Here is a 23,416-nt window from a genome sequence, read left to right on the forward strand (position 1 = left end):
CATCAACATTTACGCCAAGGTGTGTTGTAAATTTCAAGCATTTAGCATATACTACTTTTGACAAGTACTCATTTTGACACTCTCCCACAATGAGAAAACACATTTCAAGAAATTAAATGAAAGGAAAGTGAAAAACATAGCTCATGTGAACAATCTCAAAATGAAATGCAGTAAGAACTTACCATAACCTGTGGACAAATCATTCCAATTTGAATGGCGACTGAATGCTCTCCGGAGGAAAAGTTTGTGCTCCCTGTTGCCTCGTGACAAAATTTGCATATGGGAGACTGTCCTGTGTATTTCAGTTGCCATGCTGAAAACCGACACTAGAAGTTGGCTTTTTGCTGCAAAATTTGCGAGCTGGACCAAACAGGCCCTTTGCTGCTTGAGCGAGTCTTAGCCGCTCCCATGGGGAGCGCAAGCACACTGAGACGGCCCAGTCTGTTAGATCAGTAAAACAAACAACCCAAAGTCATGCTTACGTGGAGAATGCGGGCATCGATCCCGCTACTTCTCGCATGCTAAGCGAGCGCTCTACCATTTGAGCTAATTCCCCTTGCCAAAGACGACTGCGACACTCGACTCGTTGGCCTAGGGGTACTATTTTCGCTATGGGCGCGTGAGATTCAAATCCCGGACCAGCCCGTTTTCAGATTTGCCACTTGACGCAACAGCACTGGCACAAACCTTGGCCGAACAGCCTGCGCCCACGTGGCCGGTTAGCTCAGTTGGTTAGAGCGTGGTGCTAATAACGCCAAGGTCGCGGGTTCGATCCCCGTACGGGCCATGCGGTTTTCTCTGCCGCTTTCTGCTGCTTGTTGTGAACTTTCACGGAAATTCTTGCAGGACAGGGGTGTCTGGCCGAAATAGCTCAGTTGGGAGAGCGTTAGACTGAAGATCTAAAGGTCCCTGGTTCGATCCCGGGTTTCGGCATTGAAAGCCCCTTTCTGAGAGATGCTTACCCTATATGGCCCAAGCAGTGTGACCTTTTCTCCGTGACCCAGTGGGCCAGGCGTCCAACCACAACAGGGTTCCATGGTGTAATGGGTAGCACTCTGGACTCTGAATCCAGCGACCCGACTTTCAAGTCTCGGTGGGACCTGTCGGACTTTGGGCTTTCCAAGCAAAACCGTGTCTGTGGGGCCAATGTTTGTTCCCCCCCACCATTTTTCAACCAGTGCGCACACACTGTAAACTAAATATGTTGTAATTTAAGCCACATTAGCACTTCATTCTTTTGACAGTCGCATTGGGCCTACAGTATACAAGGGGTCAAATTTCAGCAAATACAAGTACCATTCAACAAAACAAATTAAGCATGTATTAAACCTTAAAATGAACGAAAAATCTATGCTTAGGCCAAAGAACAGGCCACGTGAAATACACGGCTCATGTGTACAGGCCAAAGGAAACACACACGTCATGTTTACAATCTTAAAGTAAAATGTAATAATAAACTTACCAGAAATGACGGGAAGACAAATGGACGTTAAAAGAAAATGTTTCCCATACTAAATTGCAACTAAACACCTTTGGAATTTAAACCTCCAGCTGCTTGTGAATGAATATACGTATGGAAGCATTTCGTGTGTGTGCTCAGTTGCCAAACTGAGGAACTGCTGGCTTTTTCTGGCCAAATGTATGAGCAGGACCCAATGAGAAGAACTTTTCTGTAGCTGGTGGGCCTCAAAAGCTCCTATAGGGAACCCACATGTACTGCGATGGCCGAGTCTTTCACATCAAGCGAGCGCTCTACCATTCAAGCCAATTCCCCTCATGTCAAACTGACGACCTCTTTGCATGTGGTTGCTGGTGGCAACGTAATGGAAGGTGGAATGCCGGTGGTGGCGCTTGGCTCGTTGGTCTAGGGGTATGATTCTCGCTTCGGGTGCGAGAGGTCCCGGGTTCAAATCCCGGACGAGCCCGACTTTCAATGTTCTTACGCAGCCAGGCTCAAGTAGTGACCTGTACAGAATAGGGATGTCTACAAGCAATCGTGGAAGTGCATTTAAACCTATCGAATTACGACAGGAGTACGAACGTTGGTGTACGCTTATTCCCTTTTCTGCAAGTGTGAGCCGCAAACGCTACCACACGGAGTGCACGCATACTGTGATGGCCCGGTGAGTCGCGTCAAAAAAATGAGCAACAAATCACACTCACGTGAAGAATGCGGGCATCGATCACGCTACCTCTCGCATGCTGAGCTAATTCCCCTTAAAGAAGACAGGTGACCGCTTTGGCTTGTGGAAGCCGGCTGCGTAGTGGTGAAAATACGTATCCCGGAGGTTCAGCTGGGCCAGCTCGGCGGCTTGGCTCGTTGGTCTAGGGGTATGATTCTCGCTTAGGGTGCGAGAGGTCCCGGGTTCAAATCCCGGACGAGCCCGTCTTTAGACTCGTTGCTTAAAGGCAGGACAGAAATGTCCATGACAAACGGCAAGGGTAGCCCTCATATCTCTTAACAGTGACAAAAGACCTACAGGGTGCCACGTTTCAAATAATTTCAAGGAAAATGCAACAGAACAAATCACACACCTAAACTTTTTCATGCATAACATATGACAACCTCAGTTAGAATTTCTTTCAATGTGTTTTTATTTCTCTTTGGCCAGGCAAGACAAGATTGAAATTTCTGTTTGTCCAAAGGTATTTTTCAAATTGATTTTCAGATGTCTACTTGAGTGGAAAGTATGCATTTTTGACCTTAATCGAAGTTAACTGTGTTCCTGTGTCTCGATTTGTACAGCTTTGCAAAAGGTTGCGGGTTGCCGGAAAACATGTGCTGACAAAAATGTGTACATTGAATGCGTGTTGCCTTGGATGAAAGCTTCTGACAAATGCACAAATGTCAACACAACGAAGAGATAGCGTAATAATCACAAGGCTCTGTATCCGCATTGAAGGTCTATTTCTGGGTTTAGGTGGTCTCCCTGATGTACCATTTGTATCTCCATATATCCCTGATGGCCCCGGTCTGGCGATCTGCCTGCCAGCCAGTTCCTCTAGGTGAGGGGTTCCTTGATGGCCTCAGTCTTTGTCTAAGCCAACAAAGATGCACATTGTTTGGTGTAGGCTGCCAGGTTGAACACCCTGGAAGTCCGGTATTCTGTCAATTTCTGCTAGCTATCAGATTGTGCTACCTTCGCTTTGTTGTGTCCAGAACCCTGGAAAACAACCACGCTATTTGTACTCCTCCCTCCTAGCCAGGAAAGGTGCACCATACTGGGCACTGGGCTTCAGTAGGTACCCTGAGGTGCCTGGAGCTATGAGACTAAAATGTAGCTAGGGATGCATGGTGTCCAATTTGGTGTCAGATGATTAATCAGAACTTTTTCTCAATCTAAAATCAATACTTGGAAAATGCAACCATTATATGCCTTCTTAGATGTCACTTGATGTGTCAACATTCTTTAATTTGCAAGAGTCTTCTAGGATAGAGTGAATGGTGAGTGATATTCCAGGGCCACTTGGCATTTCTGACACGTCTTCACTAGTGTCATTGGCATTTCTTCACTAATGTCCCCTGCAGCGATTGATGTGCAACTTTGCCATCATGCAAATCAAAGACATGGCTTTTTGAGTAACTGCCCACTGTGGTGACCGCTAGTTAGGAACGCAAATTTAAGAAAATACATCAACATTTACGCCAAGGTGTGTTGTAAATTTCAAGCATTTAGCATATACTACTTTTGACAAGTACTCATTTTGACACTCTCCCACAATGAGAAAACACATTTCAAGAAATTAAATGAAAGGAAAGTGAAAAACATAGCTCATGTGAACAATCTCAAAATGAAATGCAGTAAGAACTTACCATAACCTGTGGACAAATCATTCCAATTTGAATGGCGACTGAATGCTCTCCGGAGGAAAAGTTTGTGCTCCCTGTTGCCTCGTGACAAAATTTGCATATGGGAGACTGTCCTGTGTATTTCAGTTGCCATGCTGAAAACCGACACTAGAAGTTGGCTTTTTGCTGCAAAATTTGCGAGCTGGACCAAACAGGCCCTTTGCTGCTTGAGCGAGTCTTAGCCGCTCCCATGGGGAGCGCAAGCACACTGAGACGGCCCAGTCTGTTAGATCAGTAAAACAAACAACCCAAAGTCATGCTTACGTGGAGAATGCGGGCATCGATCCCGCTACTTCTCGCATGCTAAGCGAGCGCTCTACCATTTGAGCTAATTCCCCTTGCCAAAGACGACTGCGACACTCGACTCGTTGGCCTAGGGGTACTATTTTCGCTATGGGCGCGTGAGATTCAAATCCCGGACCAGCCCGTTTTCAGATTTGCCACTTGACGCAACAGCACTGGCACAAACCTTGGCCGAACAGCCTGCGCCCACGTGGCCGGTTAGCTCAGTTGGTTAGAGCGTGGTGCTAATAACGCCAAGGTCGCGGGTTCGATCCCCGTACGGGCCAGGCGGTTTTCTCTGCCGCTTTCTGCTGCTTGTTGTGAACTTTCACGGAAATTCTTGCAGGACAGGGGTGTCTTGCCGAAATAGCTCAGTTGGGAGAGCGTTAGACTGAAGATCTAAAGGTCCCTGGTTCGATCCCGGGTTTCGGCATTGAAAGCCCCTTTCTGAGAGATGCTTACCCTATATGGCCCAAGCAGTGTGACCTTTTCTCCGTGACCCAGTGGGCCAGGCGTCCAACCACAACAGGGTTCCATGGTGTAATGGGTAGCACTCTGGACTCTGAATCCAGCGACCCGACTTTCAAGTCTCGGTGGGACCTGTCGGACTTTGGGCTTTCCAAGCAAAACCGTGTCTGTGGGGCCAATGTTTGTTCCCCCCCACCATTTTTCAACCAGTGCGCACACACTGTAAACTAAATATGTTGTAATTTAAGCCACATTAGCACTTCATTCTTTTGACAGTCGCATTGGGCCTACAGTATACAAGGGGTCAAATTTCAGCAAATACAAGTACCATTCAACAAAACAAATTAAGCATGTATTAAACCTTAAAATGAACGAAAAATCTATGCTTAGGCCAAAGAACAGGCCACGTGAAATACACGGCTCATGTGTACAGGCCAAAGGAAACACACACGTCATGTTTACAATCTTAAAGTAAAATGTAATAATAAACTTACCAGAAATGACGGGAAGACAAATGGACGTTAAAAGAAAATGTTTCCCATACTAAATTGCAACTAAACACCTTTGGAATTTAAACCTCCAGCTGCTTGTGAATGAATATACGTATGGAAGCATTTCGTGTGTGTGCTCAGTTGCCAAACTGAGGAACTGCTGGCTTTTTCTGGCCAAATGTATGAGCAGGACCCAATGAGAAGAACTTTTCTGTAGCTGGTGGGCCTCAAAAGCTCCTATAGGGAACCCACATGTACTGCGATGGCCGAGTCTTTCACATCAAGCGAGCGCTCTACCATTCAAGCCAATTCCCCTCATGTCCAACTGACGACCTCTTTGCATGTGGATGCTGGTGGCAACGTAATGGAAGGTGGAATGCCAGTGGTGGCGCTTGGCTCGTTGGTCTAGGGGTATGATTCTCGCTTCGGGTGCGAGAGGTCCCGGGTTCAAATCCCGGACGAGCCCGACTTTCAATGTTCTTACGCAGACAGGCTCAAGTAGTGACCTGTACAGAATAGGGATGTCTACAAGCAATCGTGGAAGTGCATTTAAACCTATCGAATTACGACAGGAGTACGAACGTTGGTGTACGCTTATTCCCTTTTCTGCAAGTGTGAGCCGCAAACGCTACCACAGGGAGTGCACGCATACTGTGATGGCCCGGTGAGTCGCGTCAAAAAAATGAGCAACAAATCACACTCACGTGAAGAATGCGGGCATCGATCACGCTACCTCTCGCATGCTGAGCTAATTCCCCTTAAAGAAGACAGGTGACCGCTTTGGCTTGTGGAAGCCGGCTGCGTAGTGGTGAAAATACGTATCCCGGAGGTTCAGCTGGGCCAGCTCGGCGGCTTGGCTCGTTGGTCTAGGGGTATGATTCTCGCTTAGGGTGCGAGAGGTCCCGGGTTCAAATCCCGGTCGAGCCCGTCTTTAGACTCGTTGCTTAAAGGCAGGACAGAAATGTCCATGACAAACGGCAAGGGTAGCCCTCATATCTCTTAACAGTGACAAAAGACCTACAGGGTGCCACGTTTCAAATAATTTCAAGGAAAATGCAACAGAACAAATCACACACCTAAACTTTTTCATGCATAACATATGACAACCTCAGTTAGAATTTCTTTCAATGTGTTTTTATTTCTCTTTGGCCAGGCAAGACAAGATTGAAATTTCTGTTTGTCCAAAGGTATTTTTCAAATTGATTTTCAGATGTCTACTTGAGTGGAAAGTATGCATTTTTGACCTTAATCGAAGTTAACTGTGTTCCTGTGTCTCGATTTGTACAGCTTTGCAAAAGGTTGCGGGTTGCCGGAAAACATGTGCTGACAAAAATGTGTACATTGAATGCGTGTTGCCTTGGATGAAAGCTTCTGACAAATGCACAAATGTCAACACAACGAAGAGATAGCGTAATAATCACAAGGCTCTGTATCCGCATTGAAGGTCTATTTCTGGGTTTAGGTGGTCTCCCTGATGTACCATTTGTATCTCCATATATCCCTGATGGCCCCGGTCTGGCGATCTGCCTGCCAGCCAGTTCCTCTAGGTGAGGGGTTCCTTGATGGCCTCAGTCTTTGTCTAAGCCAACAAAGATGCACATTGTTTGGTGTAGGCTGCCAGGTTGAACACCCTGGAAGTCCGGTATTCTGTCAATTTCTGCTAGCTATCAGATTGTGCTACCTTCGCTTTGTTGTGTCCAGAACCCTGGAAAACAACCACGCTATTTGTACTCCTCCCTCCTAGCCAGGAAAGGTGCACCATACTGGGCACTGGGCTTCAGTAGGTACCCTGAGGTGCCTGGAGCTATGAGACTAAAATGTAGCTAGGGATGCATGGTGTCCAATTTGGTGTCAGATGATTAATCAGAACTTTTTCTCAATCTAAAATCAATACTTGGAAAATGCAACCATTATATGCCTTCTTAGATGTCACTTGATGTGTCAACATTCTTTAATTTGCAAGAGTCTTCTAGGATAGAGTGAATGGTGAGTGATATTCCAGGGCCACTTGGCATTTCTGACACGTCTTCACTAGTGTCATTGGCATTTCTTCACTAATGTCCCCTGCAGCGATTGATGTGCAACTTTGCCATCATGCAAATCAAAGACATGGCTTTTTGAGTAACTGCCCACTGTGGTGACCGCTAGTTAGGAACGCAAATTTAAGAAAATACATCAACATTTACGCCAAGGTGTGTTGTAAATTTCAAGCATTTAGCATATACTACTTTTGACAAGTACTCATTTTGACACTCTCCCACAATGAGAAAACACATTTCAAGAAATTAAATGAAAGGAAAGTGAAAAACATAGCTCATGTGAACAATCTCAAAATGAAATGCAGTAAGAACTTACCATAACCTGTGGACAAATCATTCCAATTTGAATGGCGACTGAATGCTCTCCGGAGGAAAAGTTTGTGCTCCCTGTTGCCTCGTGACAAAATTTGCATATGGGAGACTGTCCTGTGTATTTCAGTTGCCATGCTGAAAACCGACACTAGAAGTTGGCTTTTTGCTGCAAAATTTGCGAGCTGGACCAAACAGGCCCTTTGCTGCTTGAGCGAGTCTTAGCCGCTCCCATGGGGAGCGCAAGCACACTGAGACGGCCCAGTCTGTTAGATCAGTAAAACAAACAACCCAAAGTCATGCTTACGTGGAGAATGCGGGCATCGATCCCGCTACTTCTCGCATGCTAAGCGAGCGCTCTACCACTTGAGCACACACTGTAAACTAAATATGTTGTAATTTAAGCCACATTAGCACTTCATTCTTTTGACAGTCGCATTGGGCCTACAGTATACAAGGGGTCAAATTTCAGCAAATACAAGTACCATTCAACAAAACAAATTAAGCATGTATTAAACCTTAAAATGAACGAAAAATCTATGCTTAGGCCAAAGAACAGGCCACGTGAAATACACGGCTCATGTGTACAGGCCAAAGGAAACACACACGTCATGTTTACAATCTTAAAGTAAAATGTAATAATAAACTTACCAGAAATGACGGGAAGACAAATGGACGTTAAAAGAAAATGTTTCCCATACTAAATTGCAACTAAACACCTTTGGAATTTAAACCTCCAGCTGCTTGTGAATGAATATACGTATGGAAGCATTTCGTGTGTGTGCTCAGTTGCCAAACTGAGGAACTGCTGGCTTTTTCTGGCCAAATGTATGAGCAGGACCCAATGAGAAGAACTTTTCTGTAGCTGGTGGGCCTCAAAAGCTCCTATAGGGAACCCACATGTACTGCGATGGCCGAGTTTTTCACATCAAGCGAGCGCTCTACCATTCAAGCCAATTCCCCTCATGTCCAACTGACGACCTCTTTGCATGTGGATGCTGGTGGCAACGTAATGGAAGGTGGAATGCCAGTGGTGGCGCTTGGCTCGTTGGTCTAGGGGTATGATTCTCGCTTCGGGTGCGAGAGGTCCCGGGTTCAAATCCCGGACGAGCCCGACTTTCAATGTTCTTACGCAGCCAGGCTCAAGTAGTGACCTGTACAGAATAGGGATGTCTACAAGCAATCGTGGAAGTGCATTTAAACCTATCGAATTACGACAGGAGTACGAACGTTGGTGTACGCTTATTGCCTTTTCTGCAAGTGTGAGCCGCAAACGCTACCACAGGGAGTGCACGCATACTGTGATGGCCCGGTGAGTCGCGTCAAAAAAATGAGCAACAAATCACACTCACGTGAAGAATGCGGGCATCGATCACGCTACCTCTCGCATGCTGAGCTAATTCCCCTTAAAGAAGACAGGTGACCGCTTTGGCTTGTGGAAGCCGGCTGCGTAGTGGTGAAAATACGTATCCCGGAGGTTCAGCTGGGCCAGCTCGGCGGCTTGGCTCGTTGGTCTAGGGGTATGATTCTCGCTTAGGGTGCGAGAGGTCCCGGGTTCAAATCCCGGACGAGCCCGTCTTTAGACTCGTTGCTTAAAGGCAGGACAGAAATGTCCATGACAAATGGCAAGGGTAGCCCTCATATCTCTTAACAGTGACAAAAGACCTACAGGGTGCCACGTTTCAAATAATTTCAAGGAAAATGCAACAGAACAAATCACACACCTAAACTTTTTCATGCATAACATATGACAACCTCAGTTAGAATTTCTTTCAATGTGTTTTTATTTCTCTTTGGCCAGGCAAGACAAGATTGAAATTTCTGTTTGTCCAAAGGTATTTTTCAAATTGATTTTCAGATGTCTACTTGAGTGGAAAGTATGCATTTTTGACCTTAATCGAAGTTAACTGTGTTCCTGTGTCTCGATTTGTACAGCTTTGCAAAAGGTTGCGGGTTGCCGGAAAACATGTGCTGACAAAAATGTGTACATTGAATGCGTGTTGCCTTGGATGAAAGCTTCTGACAAATGCACAAATGTCAACACAACGAAGAGATAGCGTAATAATCACAAGGCTCTGTATCCGCATTGAAGGTCTATTTCTGGGTTTAGGTGGTCTCCCTGATGTACCATTTGTATCTCCATATATCCCTGATGGCCCCGGTCTGGCGATCTGCCTGCCAGCCAGTTCCTCTAGGTGAGGGGTTCCTTGATGGCCTCAGTCTTTGTCTAAGCCAACAAAGATGCACATTGTTTGGTGTAGGCTGCCAGGTTGAACACCCTGGAAGTCCGGTATTCTGTCAATTTCTGCTAGCTATCAGATTGTGCTACCTTCGCTTTGTTGTGTCCAGAACCCTGGAAAACAACCACGCTATTTGTACTCCTCCCTCCTAGCCAGGAAAGGTGCACCATACTGGGCACTGGGCTTCAGTAGGTACCCTGAGGTGCCTGGAGCTATGAGACTAAAATGTAGCTAGGGATGCATGGTGTCCAATTTGGTGTCAGATGATTAATCAGAACTTTTTCTCAATCTAAAATCAATACTTGGAAAATGCAACCATTATATGCCTTCTTAGATGTCACTTGATGTGTCAACATTCTTTAATTTGCAAGAGTCTTCTAGGATAGAGTGAATGGTGAGTGATATTCCAGGGCCACTTGGCATTTCTGACACGTCTTCACTAGTGTCATTGCCATTTCTTCACTAATGTCCCCTGCAGCGATTGATGTGCAACTTTGCCATCATGCAAATCAAAGACATGGCTTTTTGAGTAACTGCCCACTGTGGTGACCGCTAGTTAGGAACGCAAATTTAAGAAAATACATCAACATTTACGCCAAGGTGTGTTGTAAATTTCAAGCATTTAGCATATACTACTTTTGACAAGTACTCATTTTGACACTCTCCCACAATGAGAAAACACATTTCAAGAAATTAAATGAAAGGAAAGTGAAAAACATAGCTCATGTGAACAATCTCAAAATGAAATGCAGTAAGAACTTACCATAACCTGTGGACAAATCATTCCAATTTGAATGGCGACTGAATGCTCTCCGGAGGAAAAGTTTGTGCTCCCTGTTGCCTCGTGACAAAATTTGCATATGGGAGACTGTCCTGTGTATTTCAGTTGCCATGCTGAAAACCGACACTAGAAGTTGGCTTTTTGCTGCAAAATTTGCGAGCTGGACCAAACAGGCCCTTTGCTGCTTGAGCGAGTCTTAGCCGCTCCCATGGGGAGCGCAAGCACACTGAGACGGCCCAGTCTGTTAGATCAGTAAAACAAACAACCCAAAGTCATGCTTACGTGGAGAATGCGGGCATCGATCCCGCTACTTCTCGCATGCTAAGCGAGCGCTCTACCACTTGAGCTAATTCCCCTTGCCAAAGACGACTGCGACACTCGACTCGTTGGCCTAGGGGTACTATTTTCGCTATGGGCGCGTGAGATTCAAATCCCGGACCAGCCCGTTTTCAGATTTGCCACTTGACGCAACAGCACTGGCACAAACCTTGGCCGAACAGCCTGCGCCCACGTGGCCGGTTAGCTCAGTTGGTTAGAGCGTGGTGCTAATAACGCCAAGGTCGGGGGTTCGATCCCCGTACGGGCCATGCGGTTTTCTCTGCCGCTTTCTGCTGCTTGTTGTGAACTTTCACGGAAATTCTTGCAGGACAGGGGTGTCTGGCCGAAATAGCTCAGTTGGGAGAGCGTTAGACTGAAGATCTAAAGGTCCCTGGTTCGATCCCGGGTTTCGGCATTGAAAGCCCCTTTCTGAGAGATGCTTACCCTATATGGCCCAAGCAGTGTGACCTTTTCTCCGTGACCCAGTGGGCCAGGCGTCCAACCACAACAGTGTAATGGGTAGCACTCTGGACTCTGAATCCAGCGACCCGACTTTCAAGTCTCGGTGGGACCTGTCGGACTTTGGGCTTTCCAAGCAAAACCGTGTCTGTGGGGCCAATGTTTGTTCCCCCCCACCATTTTTCAACCAGTGCGCACACACTGTAAACTAAATATGTTGTAATTTAAGCCACATTAGCACTTCATTCTTTTGACAGTCGCATTGGGCCTACAGTATACAAGGGGTCAAATTTCAGCAAATACAAGTACCATTCAACAAAACAAATTAAGCATGTATTAAACCTTAAAATGAACGAAAAATCTATGCTTAGGCCAAAGAACAGGCCACGTGAAATACACGGCTCATGTGTACAGGCCAAAGGAAACACACACGTCATGTTTACAATCTTAAAGTAAAATGTAATAATAAACTTACCAGAAATGACGGGAAGACAAATGGACGTTAAAAGAAAATGTTTCCCATACTAAATTGCAACTAAACACCTTTGGAATTTAAACCTCCAGCTGCTTGTGAATGAATATACGTATGGAAGCATTTCGTGTGTGTGCTCAGTTGCCAAACTGAGGAACTGCTGGCTTTTTCTGGCCAAATGTATGAGCAGGACCCAATGAGAAGAACTTTTCTGTAGCTGGTGGGCCTCAAAAGCTCCTATAGGGAACCCACATGTACTGCGATGGCCGAGTCTTTCACATCAAGCGAGCGCTCTACCATTCAAGCCAATTCCCCTCATGTCCAACTGACGACCTCTTTGCATGTGGATGCTGGTGGCAACGTAATGGAAGGTGGAATGCCAGTGGTGGCGCTTGGCTCGTTGGTCTAGGGGTATGATTCTCGCTTCGGGTGCGAGAGGTCCCGGGTTCAAATCCCGGACGAGCCCGACTTTCAATGTTCTTACGCAGCCAGGCTCAAGTAGTGACCTGTACAGAATAGGGATGTCTACAAGCAATCGTGGAAGTGCATTTAAACCTATCGAATTACGACAGGAGTACGAACGTTGGTGTACGCTTATTCCCTTTTCTGCAAGTGTGAGCCGCAAACGCTACCACAGGGAGTGCACGCATACTGTGATGGCCCGGTGAGTCGCGTCAAAAAAATGAGCAACAAATCACACTCACGTGAAGAATGCGGGCATCGATCACGCTACCTCTCGCATGCTGAGCTAATTCCCCTTAAAGAAGACAGGTGACCGCTTTGGCTTGTGGAAGCCGGCTGCGTAGTGGTGAAAATACGTATCCCGGAGGTTCAGCTGGGCCAGCTCGGCGGCTTGGCTCGTTGGTCTAGGGGTATGATTCTCGCTTAGGGTGCGAGAGGTCCCGGGTTCAAATCCCGGACGAGCCCGTCTTTAGACTCGTTGCTTAAAGGCAGGACAGAAATGTCCATGACAAACGGCAAGGGTAGCCCTCATATCTCTTAACAGTGACAAAAGACCTACAGGGTGCCACGTTTCAAATAATTTCAAGGAAAATGCAACAGAACAAATCACACACCTAAACTTTTTCATGCATAACATATGACAACCTCAGTTAGAATTTCTTTCAATGTGTTTTTATTTCTCTTTGGCCAGGCAAGACAAGATTGAAATTTCTGTTTGTCCAAAGGTATTTTTCAAATTGATTTTCAGATGTCTACTTGAGTGGAAAGTATGCATTTTTGACCTTAATCGAAGTTAACTGTGTTCCTGTGTCTCGATTTGTACAGCTTTGCAAAAGGTTGCGGGTTGCCGGAAAACATGTGCTGACAAAAATGTGTACATTGAATGCGTGTTGCCTTGGATGAAAGCTTCTGACAAATGCACAAATGTCAACACAACGAAGAGATAGCGTAATAATCACAAGGCTCTGTATCCGCATTGAAGGTCTATTTCTGGGTTTAGGTGGTCTCCCTGATGTACCATTTGTATCTCCATATATCCCTGATGGCCCCGGTCTGGCGATCTGCCTGCCAGCCAGTTCCTCTAGGTGAGGGGTTCCTTGATGGCCTCAGTCTTTGTCTAAGCCAACAAAGATGCACATTGTTTGGTGTAGGCTGCCAGGTTGAACACCCTGGAAGTCCGGTATTCTGTCAATTTCTGCTAGCTATCAGATTGTGCTACCTTCGCTTTGTTGTGTCCAGAACCCTGGAAAACAACCACGCTATTTGTACTCCTCCCTCCTAGCCAGGAAAGGTGCACCATACTGGGCACTGGGCTTCAGTAGGTACCCTGAGGTGCCTGGAGCTATGAGACTAAAATGTAGCTAGGGATGCATGGTGTCCAATTTGGTGTCAGATGATTAATCAGAACTTTTTCTCAATCTAAAATCAATACTTGGAAAATGCAACCATTATATGCCTTCTTAGATGTCACTTGATGTGTCAACATTCTTTAATTTGCAAGAGTCTTCTAGGATAGAGTGAATGGTGAGTGATATTCCAGGGCCACTTGGCATTTCTGACACGTCTTCACTAGTGTCATTGGCATTTCTTCACTAATGTCCCCTGCAGCGATTGATGTGCAACTTTGCCATCATGCAAATCAAAGACATGGCTTTTTGAGTAACTGCCCACTGTGGTGACCGCTAGTTAGGAACGCAAATTTAAGAAAATACATCAACATTTACGCCAAGGTGTGTTGTAAATTTCAAGCATTTAGCATATACTACTTTTGACAAGTACTCATTTTGACACTCTCCCACAATGAGAAAACACATTTCAAGAAATTAAATGAAAGGAAAGTGAAAAACATAGCTCATGTGAACAATCTCAAAATGAAATGCAGTAAGAACTTACCATAACCTGTGGACAAATCATTCCAATTTGAATGGCGACTGAATGCTCTCCGGAGGAAAAGTTTGTGCTCCCTGTTGCCTCGTGACAAAATTTGCATATGGGAGACTGTCCTGTGTATTTCAGTTGCCATGCTGAAAACCGACACTAGAAGTTGGCTTTTTGCTGCAAAATTTGCGAGCTGGACCAAACAGGCCCTTTGCTGCTTGAGCGAGTCTTAGCCGCTCCCATGGGGAGCGCAAGCACACTGAGACGGCCCAGTCTGTTAGATCAGTAAAACAAACAACCCAAAGTCATGCTTACGTGGAGAATGCGGGCATCGATCCCGCTACTTCTCGCATGCTAAGCGAGCGCTCTACCACTTGAGCTAATTCCCCTTGCCAAAGACGACTGCGACACTCGACTCGTTGGCCTAGGGGTACTATTTTCGCTATGGGCGCGTGAGATTCAAATCCCGGACCAGCCCGTTTTCAGATTTGCCACTTGACGCAACAGCACTGGCACAAACCTTGGCCGAACAGCCTGCGCCCACGTGGCCGGTTAGCTCAGTTGGTTAGAGCGTGGTGCTAATAACGCCAAGGTCGGGGGTTCGATCCCCGTACGGGCCATGCGGTTTTCTCTGCCGCTTTCTGCTGCTTGTTGTGAACTTTCACGGAAATTCTTGCAGGACAGGGGTGTCTGGCCGAAATAGCTCAGTTGGGAGAGCGTTAGACTGAAGATCTAAAGGTCCCTGGTTCGATCCCGGGTTTCGGCATTGAAAGCCCCTTTCTGAGAGATGCTTACCCTATATGGCCCAAGCAGTGTGACCTTTTCTCCGTGACCCAGTGGGCCAGGCGTCCAACCACAACAGGGTTCCATGGTGTAATGGGTAGCACTCTGGACTCTGAATCCAGCGACCCGACTTTCAAGTCTCGGTGGGACCTGTCGGACTTTGGGCTTTCCAAGCAAAACCGTGTCTGTGGGGCCAATGTTTGTTCCCCCCACCATTTTTCAACCAGTGCGCACACACTGTAAACTAAATATGTTGTAATTTAAGCCACATTAGCACTTCATTCTTTTGACAGTCGCATTGGGCCTACAGTATACAAGGGGTCAAATTTCAGCAAATACAAGTACCATTCAACAAAACAAATTAAGCATGTATTAAACCTTAAAATGAACGAAAAATCTATGCTTAGGCCAAAGAACAGGCCACGTGAAATACACGGCTCATGTGTACAGGCCAAAGGAAACACACACGTCATGTTTACAATCTTAAAGTAAAATGTAATAATAAACTTACCAGAAATGACGGGAAGACAAATGGACGTTAAAAGAAAATGTTTCCCATACTAAATTGCAACTAAACACCTTTGGAATTTAAACCTCCAGCTGCTTGTGAATGAATATACGTATGGAAGCATTTCGTGTGTGTGCTCAGTTGCCAAACTGAGGAACTGCTGGCTTTTTCTGGCCAAATGTATGAGCAGGACCCAATGAGAAGAACTTTTCTGTAGCTGGTGGGCCTCAAAAGCTCCTATAGGGAACCCACATGTACTGCGATGGCCGAGTCTTTCACATCAAGCGAGCGCTCTACCATTCAAGCCAATTCCCCTCATGTCCAACTGACGACCTCTTTGCATGTGGATGCTGGTGGCAACGTAATGGAAGGTGTAATGCCAGTGGTGGCGCTTGGCTCGTTGGTCTAGGGGTATGATTCTCGCTTCGGGTGCGAGAGGTCCCGGGTTCAAATCCCGGACGAGCCCGACTTTCAATGTTCTTACGCAGCCAGGCTCAAGTAGTGACCTGTACAGAATAGGGATGTCTACAAGCAATCGTGGAAGTGCATTTAAACCTATCGAATTACGACAGGAGTACGAACGTTGGTGTACGCTTATTCCCTTTTCTGCAAGTGTGAGCCGCAAACGCTACCACAGGGAGTGCACGCATACTGTGATGGCCCGGTGAGTCGCGTCAAAAAAATGAGCAACAAATCACACTCACGTGAAGAATGCGGGCATCGATCACGCTACCTCTCGCATGCTGAGCTAATTCCCCTTAAAGAAGACAGGTGACCGCTTTGGCTTGTGGAAGCCGGCTGCGTAGTGGTGAAAATACGTATCCCGGAGGTTCAGCTGGGCCAGCTCGGCGGCTTGGCTCGTTGGTCTAGGGGTATGATTCTCGCTTAGGGTGCGAGAGGTCCCGGGTTCAAATCCCGGACGAGCCCGTCTTTAGACTCGTTGCTTAAAGGCAGGACAGAAATGTCCATGACAAACGGCAAGGGTAGCCCTCATATCTCTTAACAGTGACAAAAGACCTACAGGGTGCCACGTTTCAAATAATTTCAAGGAAAATGCAACAGAACAAATCACACACCTAAACTTTTTCATGCATAACATATGACAACCTCAGTTAGAATTTCTTTCAATGTGTTTTTATTTCTCTTTGGCCAGGCAAGACAAGATTGAAATTTCTGTTTGTCCAAAGGTATTTTTCAAATTGATTTTCAGATGTCTACTTGAGTGGAAAGTATGCATTTTTGACCTTAATCGAAGTTAACTGTGTTCCTGTGTCTCGATTTGTACAGCTTTGCAAAAGGTTGCGGGTTGCCGGAAAACATGTGCTGACAAAAATGTGTACATTGAATGCGTGTTGCCTTGGATGAAAGCTTCTGACAAATGCACAAATGTCAACACAACGAAGAGATAGCGTAATAATCACAAGGCTCTGTATCCGCATTGAAGGTCTATTTCTGGGTTTAGGTGGTCTCCCTGATGTACCATTTGTATCTCCATATATCCCTGATGGCCCCGGTCTGGCGATCTGCCTGCCAGCCAGTTCCTCTAGGTGAGGGGTTCCTTGATGGCCTCAGTCTTTGTCTAAGCCAACAAAGATGCACATTGTTTGGTGTAGGCTGCCAGGTTGAACACCCTGGAAGTCCGGTATTCTGTCAATTTCTGCTAGCTATCAGATTGTGCTACCTTCGCTTTGTTGTGTCCAGAACCCTGGAAAACAACCACGCTATTTGTACTCCTCCCTCCTAGCCAGGAAAGGTGCACCATACTGGGCACTGGGCTTCAGTAGGTACCCTGAGGTGCCTGGAGCTATGAGACTAAAATGTAGCTAGGGATGCATGGTGTCCAATTTGGTGTCAGATGATTAATCAGAACTTTTTCTCAATCTAAAATCAATACTTGGAAAATGCAACCATTATATGCCTTCTTAGATGTCACTTGATGTGTCAACATTCTTTAATTTGAAAGAGTCTTCTAGGATAGAGTGAATGGTGAGTGATATTCCAGGGCCACTTGGCATTTCTGACACGTCTTCACTAGTGTCATTGCCATTTCTTCACTAATGTCCCCTGCAGCGATTGATGTGCAACTTTGCCATCATGCAAATCAAAGACATGGCTTTTTGAGTAACTGCCCACTGTGGTGACCGCTAGTTAGGAACGCAAATTTAAGAAAATACATCAACATTTACGCCAAGGTGTGTTGTAAATTTCAAGCATTTAGCATATACTACTTTTGACAAGTACTCATTTTGACACTCTCCCACAATGAGAAAACACATTTCAAGAAATTAAATGAAAGGAAAGTGAAAAACATAGCTCATGTGAACAATCTCAAAATGAAATGCAGTAAGAACTTACCATAACCTGTGGACAAATCATTCCAATTTGAATGGCGACTGAATGCTCTCCGGAGGAAAAGTTTGTGCTCCCTGTTGCCTCGTGACAAAATTTGCATATGGGAGACTGTCCTGTGTATTTCAGTTGCCATGCTGAAAACCGACACTAGAAGTTGGCTTTTTGCTGCAAAATTTGCGAGCTGGACCAAACAGGCCCTTTGCTGCTTGAGCGAGTCTTAGCCGCTCCCATGGGGAGCGCAAGCACACTGAGACGGCCCAGTCTGTTAGATCAGTAAAACAAACAACCCAAAGTCATGCTTACGTGGAGAATGCGGGCATCGATCCCGCTACTTCTCGCATGCTAAGCGAGCGCTCTACCACTTGAGCTAATTCCCCTTGCCAAAGACGACTGCGACACTCGACTCGTTGGCCTAGGGGTACTATTTTCGCTATGGGCGCGTGAGATTCAAATCCCGGACCAGCCCGTTTTCAGATTTGCCACTTGACGCAACAGCACTGGCACAAACCTTGGCCGAACAGCCTGCGCCCACGTGGCCGGTTAGCTCAGTTGGTTAGAGCGTGGTGCTAATAACGCCAAGGTCGCGGGTTCGATCCCCGTACGGGCCATGCGGTTTTCTCTGCCGCTTTCTGCTGCTTGTTGTGAACTTTCACGGAAATTCTTGCAGGACAGGGGTGTCTGGCCGAAATAGCTCAGTTGGGAGAGCGTTAGACTGAAGATCTAAAGGTCCCTGGTTCGATCCCGGGTTTCGGCATTGAAAGCCCCTTTCTGAGAGATGCTTACCCTATATGGCCCAAGCAGTGTGACCTTTTCTCCGTGACCCAGTGGGCCAGGCGTCCAACCACAACAGGGTTCCATGGTGTAATGGGTAGCACTCTGGACTCTGAATCCAGCGACCCGACTTTCAAGTCTCGGTGGGACCTGTCGGACTTTGGGCTTTCCAAGCAAAACCGTGTCTGTGGGGCCAATGTTTGTTCCCCCCCACCATTTTTCAACCAGTGCGCACACACTGTAAACTAAATATGTTGTAATTTAAGCCACATTAGCACTTCATTCTTTTGACAGTCGCATTGGGCCTACAGTATACAAGGGGTCAAATTTCAGCAAATACAAGTACCATTCAACAAAACAAATTAAGCATGTATTAAACCTTAAAATGAACGAAAAATCTATGCTTAGGCCAAAGAACAGGATACGTGAAATACACGGCTCATGTGTACAGGCCAAAGGAAACACACACGTCATGTTTACAATCTTAAAGTAAAATGTAATAATAAACTTACCAGAAATGACGGGAAGACAAATGGACGTTAAAAGAAAATGTTTCCCATACTAAATTGCAACTAAACACCTTTGGAATTTAAACCTCCAGCTGCTTGTGAATGAATATACGTATGGAAGCATTTCGTGTGTGTGCTCAGTTGCCAAACTGAGGAACTGCTGGCTTTTTCTGGCCAAATGTATGAGCAGGACCCAATGAGAAGAACTTTTCTGTAGCTGGTGGGCCTCAAAAGCTCCTATAGGGAACCCACATGTACTGCGATGGCCGAGTCTTTCACATCAAGCGAGCGCTCTACCATTCAAGCCAATTCCCCTCATGTCCAACTGACGACCTCTTTGCATGTGGATGCTGGTGGCAACGTAATGGAAGGTGGAATGCCAGTGGTGGCGCTTGGCTCGTTGGTCTAGGGGTATGATTCTCGCTTCGGGTGCGAGACGTCCCGGGTTCAAATCCCGGACGAGCCCGACTTTCAATGTTCTTACGCAGCCAGGCTCAAGTAGTGACCTGTACAGAATAGGGATGTCTACAAGCAATCGTGGAAGTGCATTTAAACCTATCGAATTACGACAGGAGTACGAACGTTGGTGTACGCTTATTCCCTTTTCTGCAAGTGTGAGCCGCAAACGCTACCACAGGGAGTGCACGCATACTGTGATGGCCCGGTGAGTCGCGTCAAAAAAATGAGCAACAAATCACACTCACGTGAAGAATGCGGGCATCGATCACGCTACCTCTCGCATGCTGAGCTAATTCCCCTTAAAGAAGACAGGTGACCGCTTTGGCTTGTGGAAGCCGGCTGCGTAGTGGTGAAAATACGTATCCCGGAGGTTCAGCTGGGCCAGCTCGGCGGCTTGGCTCGTTGGTCTAGGGGTATGATTCTCGCTTAGGGTGCGAGAGGTCCCGGGTTCAAATCCCGGACGAGCCCGTCTTTAGACTCGTTGCTTAAAGGCAGGACAGAAATGTCCATGACAAACGGCAAGGGTAGCCCTCATATCTCTTAACAGTGACAAAAGACCTACAGGGTGCCACGTTTCAAATAATTTCAAGGAAAATGCAACAGAACAAATCACACACCTAAACTTTTTCATGCATAACATATGACAACCTCAGTTAGAATTTCTTTCAATGTGTTTTTATTTCTCTTTGGCCAGGCAAGACAAGATTGAAATTTCTGTTTGTCCAAAGGTATTTTTCAAATTGATTTTCAGATGTCTACTTGAGTGGAAAGTATGCATTTTTGACCTTAATCGAAGTTAACTGTGTTCCTGTGTCTCGATTTGTACAGCTTTGCAAAAGGTTGCGGGTTGCCGGAAAACATGTGCTGACAAAAATGTGTACATTGAATGCGTGTTGCCTTGGATGAAAGCTTCTGACAAATGCACAAATGTCAACACAACGAAGAGATAGCGTAATAATCACAAGGCTCTGTATCCGCATTGAAGGTCTATTTCTGGGTTTAGGTGGTCTCCCTGATGTACCATTTGTATCTCCATATATCCCTGATGGCCCCGGTCTGGCGATCTGCCTGCCAGCCAGTTCCTCTAGGTGAGGGGTTCCTTGATGGCCTCAGTCTTTGTCTAAGCCAACAAAGATGCACATTGTTTGGTGTAGGCTGCCAGGTTGAACACCCTGGAAGTCCGGTATTCTGTCAATTTCTGCTAGCTATCAGATTGTGCTACCTTCGCTTTGTTGTGTCCAGAACCCTGGAAAACAACCACGCTATTTGTACTCCTCCCTCCTAGCCAGGAAAGGTGCACCATACTGGGCACTGGGCTTCAGTAGGTACCCTGAGGTGCCTGGAGCTATGAGACTAAAATGTAGCTAGGGATGCATGGTGTCCAATTTGGTGTCAGATGATTAATCAGAACTTTTTCTCAATCTAAAATCAATACTTGGAAAATGCAACCATTATATGCCTTCTTAGATGTCACTTGATGTGTCAACATTCTTTAATTTGCAAGAGTCTTCTAGGATAGAGTGAATGGTGAGTGATATTCCAGGGCCACTTGGCATTTCTGACACGTCTTCACTAGTGTCATTGGCATTTCTTCACTAATGTCCCCTGCAGCGATTGATGTGCAACTTTGCCATCATGCAAATCAAAGACATGGCTTTTTGAGTAACTGCCCACTGTGGTGACCGCTAGTTAGGAACGCAAATTTAAGAAAATACATCAACATTTACGCCAAGGTGTGTTGTAAATTTCAAGCATTTAGCATATACTACTTTTGACAAGTACTCATTTTGACACTCTCCCACAATGAGAAAACACATTTCAAGAAATTAAATGAAAGGAAAGTGAAAAACATAGCTCATGTGAACAATCTCAAAATGAAATGCAGTAAGAACTTACCATAACCTGTGGACAAATCATTCCAATTTGAATGGCGACTGAATGCTCTCCGGAGGAAAAGTTTGTGCTCCCTGTTGCCTCGTGACAAAATTTGCATATGGGAGACTGTCCTGTGTATTTCAGTTGCCATGCTGAAAACCGACACTAGAAGTTGGCTTTTTGCTGCAAAATTTGCGAGCTGGAAAAAAAAACAGGCCCTTTGCTGCTTGAGCGAGTCTTAGCCGCTCCCATGGGGAGCGCAAGCACACTGAGACGGCCCAGTCTGTTAGATCAGTAAAACAAACAACCCAAAGTCATGCTTACGTGGAGAATGCGGGCATCGATCCCGCTACTTCTCGCATGCTAAGCGAGCGCTCTACCACTTGAGCTAATTCCCCTTGCCAAAGACGACTGCGACACTCGACTCGTTGGCCTAGGGGTACTATTTTCGCTATGGGCGCGTGAGATTCAAATCCCGGACCAGCCCGTTTTCAGATTTGCCACTTGACGCAACAGCACTGGCACAAACCTTGGCCGAACAGCCTGCGCCCACGTGGCCGGTTAGCTCAGTTGGTTAGAGCGTGGTGCTAATAACGCCAAGGTCGCGGGTTCGATCCCCGTACGGGCCATGCGGTTTTCTCTGCCGCTTTCTGCTGCTTGTTGTGAACTTTCACGGAAATTCTTGCAGGACAGGGGTGTCTGGCCGAAATAGCTCAGTTGGGAGAGCGTTAGACTGAAGATCTAAAGGTCCCTGGTTCGATCCCGGGTTTCGGCATTGAAAGCCCCTTTCTGAGAGATGCTTACCCTATATGGCCCAAGCAGTGTGACCTTTTCTCCGTGACCCAGTGGGCCAGGCGTCCAACCACAACAGGGTTCCATGGTGTAATGGGTAGCACTCTGGACTCTGAATCCAGCGACCCGACTTTGAAGTCTCGGTGGGACCTGTCGGACTTTGGGCTTTCCAAGCAAAACCGTGTCTGTGGGGCCAATGTTTGTTCCCCCCCACCATTTTTCAACCAGTGCGCACACACTGTAAACTAAATATGTTGTAATTTAAGCCACATTAGCACTTCATTCTTTTGACAGTCGCATTGGGCCTACAGTATACAAGGGGTCAAATTTCAGCAAATACAAGTACCATTCAACAAAACAAATTAAGCATGTATTAAACCTTAAAATGAACGAAAAATCTATGCTTAGGCCAAAGAACAGGCCACGTGAAATACACGGCTCATGTGTACAGGCCAAAGAAAACACACACGTCATGTTTACAATCTTAAAGTAAAATGTAATAATAAACTTACCAGAAATGACGGGAAGACAAATGGACGTTAAAAGAAAATGTTTCCCATACTAAATTGCAACTAAACACCTTTGGAATTTAAACCTCCAGCTGCTTGTGAATGAATATACGTATGGAAGCATTTCGTGTGTGTGCTCAGTTGCCAAACTGAGGAACTGCTGGCTTTTTCTGGCCAAATGTATGAGCAGGACCCAATGAGAAGAACTTTTCTGTAGCTGGTGGGCCTCAAAAGCTCCTATAGGGAACCCACATGTACTGCGATGGCCGAGTCTTTCACATCAAGCGAGCGCTCTACCATTCAAGCCAATTCCCCTCATGTCCAACTGACGACCTCTTTGCATGTGGATGCTGGTGGCAACGTAATGGAAGGTGGAATGCCAGTGGTGGCGCTTGGCTCGTTGGTCTAGGGGTATGATTCTCGCTTCGGGTGCGAGAGGTCCCGGGTTCAAATCCCGGACGAGCCCGACTTTCAATGTTCTTACGCAGCCAGGCTCAAGTAGTGACCTGTACAGAATAGGGATGTCTACAAGCAATCGTGGAAGTGCATTTAAACCTATCGAATTACGACAGGAGTACGAACGTTGGTGTACGCTTATTCCCTTTTCTGCAAGTGTGAGCCGCAAACGCTACCACAGGGAGTGCACGCATACTGTGATGGCCCGGTGAGTCGCGTCAAAAAAATGAGCAACAAATCACACTCACGTGAAGAATGCGGGCATCGATCACGCTACCTCTCGCATGCTGAGCTAATTCCCCTTAAAGAAGACAGGTGACCGCTTTGGCTTGTGGAAGCCGGCTGCGTAGTGG

The 23,416-nt window shown here is 46.3% G+C and overlaps 22 non-coding genes across 22 annotated transcripts; all 22 read left to right on the forward strand.

The window, feature by feature from the left end:
• Positions 1–713: 713 nt before the first annotated feature.
• On the forward strand, positions 714–787 carry trnai-aau (transfer RNA isoleucine (anticodon AAU)). Its single transcript has one exon. It is a non-coding gene; the product is annotated as a tRNA-Ile (tRNA).
• A 73-nt stretch (positions 788–860) lies between these two features.
• trnaf-gaa (transfer RNA phenylalanine (anticodon GAA)) lies at positions 861–933 on the forward strand. The gene has a single exon. It is a non-coding gene; the product is annotated as a tRNA-Phe (tRNA).
• Positions 934–1,853: 920 nt separating this feature from the next.
• Positions 1,854–1,925, forward strand: trnap-cgg (transfer RNA proline (anticodon CGG)). Its single transcript has one exon. It is a non-coding gene; the product is annotated as a tRNA-Pro (tRNA).
• A 389-nt stretch (positions 1,926–2,314) lies between these two features.
• Positions 2,315–2,386, forward strand: trnap-agg (transfer RNA proline (anticodon AGG)). The gene has a single exon. It is a non-coding gene; the product is annotated as a tRNA-Pro (tRNA).
• Positions 2,387–4,345: 1,959 nt separating this feature from the next.
• On the forward strand, positions 4,346–4,419 carry trnai-aau (transfer RNA isoleucine (anticodon AAU)). The gene has a single exon. It is a non-coding gene; the product is annotated as a tRNA-Ile (tRNA).
• Positions 4,420–4,492: 73 nt separating this feature from the next.
• On the forward strand, positions 4,493–4,565 carry trnaf-gaa (transfer RNA phenylalanine (anticodon GAA)). The gene has a single exon. It is a non-coding gene; the product is annotated as a tRNA-Phe (tRNA).
• Positions 4,566–5,485: 920 nt separating this feature from the next.
• trnap-cgg (transfer RNA proline (anticodon CGG)) lies at positions 5,486–5,557 on the forward strand. Its single transcript has one exon. It is a non-coding gene; the product is annotated as a tRNA-Pro (tRNA).
• Positions 5,558–8,481: 2,924 nt separating this feature from the next.
• trnap-cgg (transfer RNA proline (anticodon CGG)) lies at positions 8,482–8,553 on the forward strand. Its single transcript has one exon. It is a non-coding gene; the product is annotated as a tRNA-Pro (tRNA).
• A 389-nt stretch (positions 8,554–8,942) lies between these two features.
• trnap-agg (transfer RNA proline (anticodon AGG)) lies at positions 8,943–9,014 on the forward strand. Its single transcript has one exon. It is a non-coding gene; the product is annotated as a tRNA-Pro (tRNA).
• A 2,106-nt stretch (positions 9,015–11,120) lies between these two features.
• Positions 11,121–11,193, forward strand: trnaf-gaa (transfer RNA phenylalanine (anticodon GAA)). The gene has a single exon. It is a non-coding gene; the product is annotated as a tRNA-Phe (tRNA).
• A 910-nt stretch (positions 11,194–12,103) lies between these two features.
• On the forward strand, positions 12,104–12,175 carry trnap-cgg (transfer RNA proline (anticodon CGG)). The gene has a single exon. It is a non-coding gene; the product is annotated as a tRNA-Pro (tRNA).
• Positions 12,176–12,564: 389 nt separating this feature from the next.
• On the forward strand, positions 12,565–12,636 carry trnap-agg (transfer RNA proline (anticodon AGG)). Its single transcript has one exon. It is a non-coding gene; the product is annotated as a tRNA-Pro (tRNA).
• A 2,106-nt stretch (positions 12,637–14,742) lies between these two features.
• On the forward strand, positions 14,743–14,815 carry trnaf-gaa (transfer RNA phenylalanine (anticodon GAA)). Its single transcript has one exon. It is a non-coding gene; the product is annotated as a tRNA-Phe (tRNA).
• A 919-nt stretch (positions 14,816–15,734) lies between these two features.
• On the forward strand, positions 15,735–15,806 carry trnap-cgg (transfer RNA proline (anticodon CGG)). Its single transcript has one exon. It is a non-coding gene; the product is annotated as a tRNA-Pro (tRNA).
• Positions 15,807–16,195: 389 nt separating this feature from the next.
• On the forward strand, positions 16,196–16,267 carry trnap-agg (transfer RNA proline (anticodon AGG)). Its single transcript has one exon. It is a non-coding gene; the product is annotated as a tRNA-Pro (tRNA).
• A 1,959-nt stretch (positions 16,268–18,226) lies between these two features.
• On the forward strand, positions 18,227–18,300 carry trnai-aau (transfer RNA isoleucine (anticodon AAU)). Its single transcript has one exon. It is a non-coding gene; the product is annotated as a tRNA-Ile (tRNA).
• A 73-nt stretch (positions 18,301–18,373) lies between these two features.
• Positions 18,374–18,446, forward strand: trnaf-gaa (transfer RNA phenylalanine (anticodon GAA)). Its single transcript has one exon. It is a non-coding gene; the product is annotated as a tRNA-Phe (tRNA).
• A 920-nt stretch (positions 18,447–19,366) lies between these two features.
• trnap-cgg (transfer RNA proline (anticodon CGG)) lies at positions 19,367–19,438 on the forward strand. The gene has a single exon. It is a non-coding gene; the product is annotated as a tRNA-Pro (tRNA).
• Positions 19,439–19,827: 389 nt separating this feature from the next.
• trnap-agg (transfer RNA proline (anticodon AGG)) lies at positions 19,828–19,899 on the forward strand. Its single transcript has one exon. It is a non-coding gene; the product is annotated as a tRNA-Pro (tRNA).
• A 1,962-nt stretch (positions 19,900–21,861) lies between these two features.
• Positions 21,862–21,935, forward strand: trnai-aau (transfer RNA isoleucine (anticodon AAU)). The gene has a single exon. It is a non-coding gene; the product is annotated as a tRNA-Ile (tRNA).
• A 73-nt stretch (positions 21,936–22,008) lies between these two features.
• Positions 22,009–22,081, forward strand: trnaf-gaa (transfer RNA phenylalanine (anticodon GAA)). The gene has a single exon. It is a non-coding gene; the product is annotated as a tRNA-Phe (tRNA).
• Positions 22,082–23,001: 920 nt separating this feature from the next.
• Positions 23,002–23,073, forward strand: trnap-cgg (transfer RNA proline (anticodon CGG)). The gene has a single exon. It is a non-coding gene; the product is annotated as a tRNA-Pro (tRNA).
• The last annotated feature ends 343 nt before the right edge of the window (positions 23,074–23,416 follow it).

The sequence above is a fragment of the Misgurnus anguillicaudatus genome, chromosome 22, assembly GCF_027580225.2.
Source record: "Misgurnus anguillicaudatus chromosome 22, ASM2758022v2, whole genome shotgun sequence".
Lineage (NCBI taxonomy): Eukaryota > Metazoa > Chordata > Actinopteri > Cypriniformes > Cobitidae > Misgurnus > Misgurnus anguillicaudatus.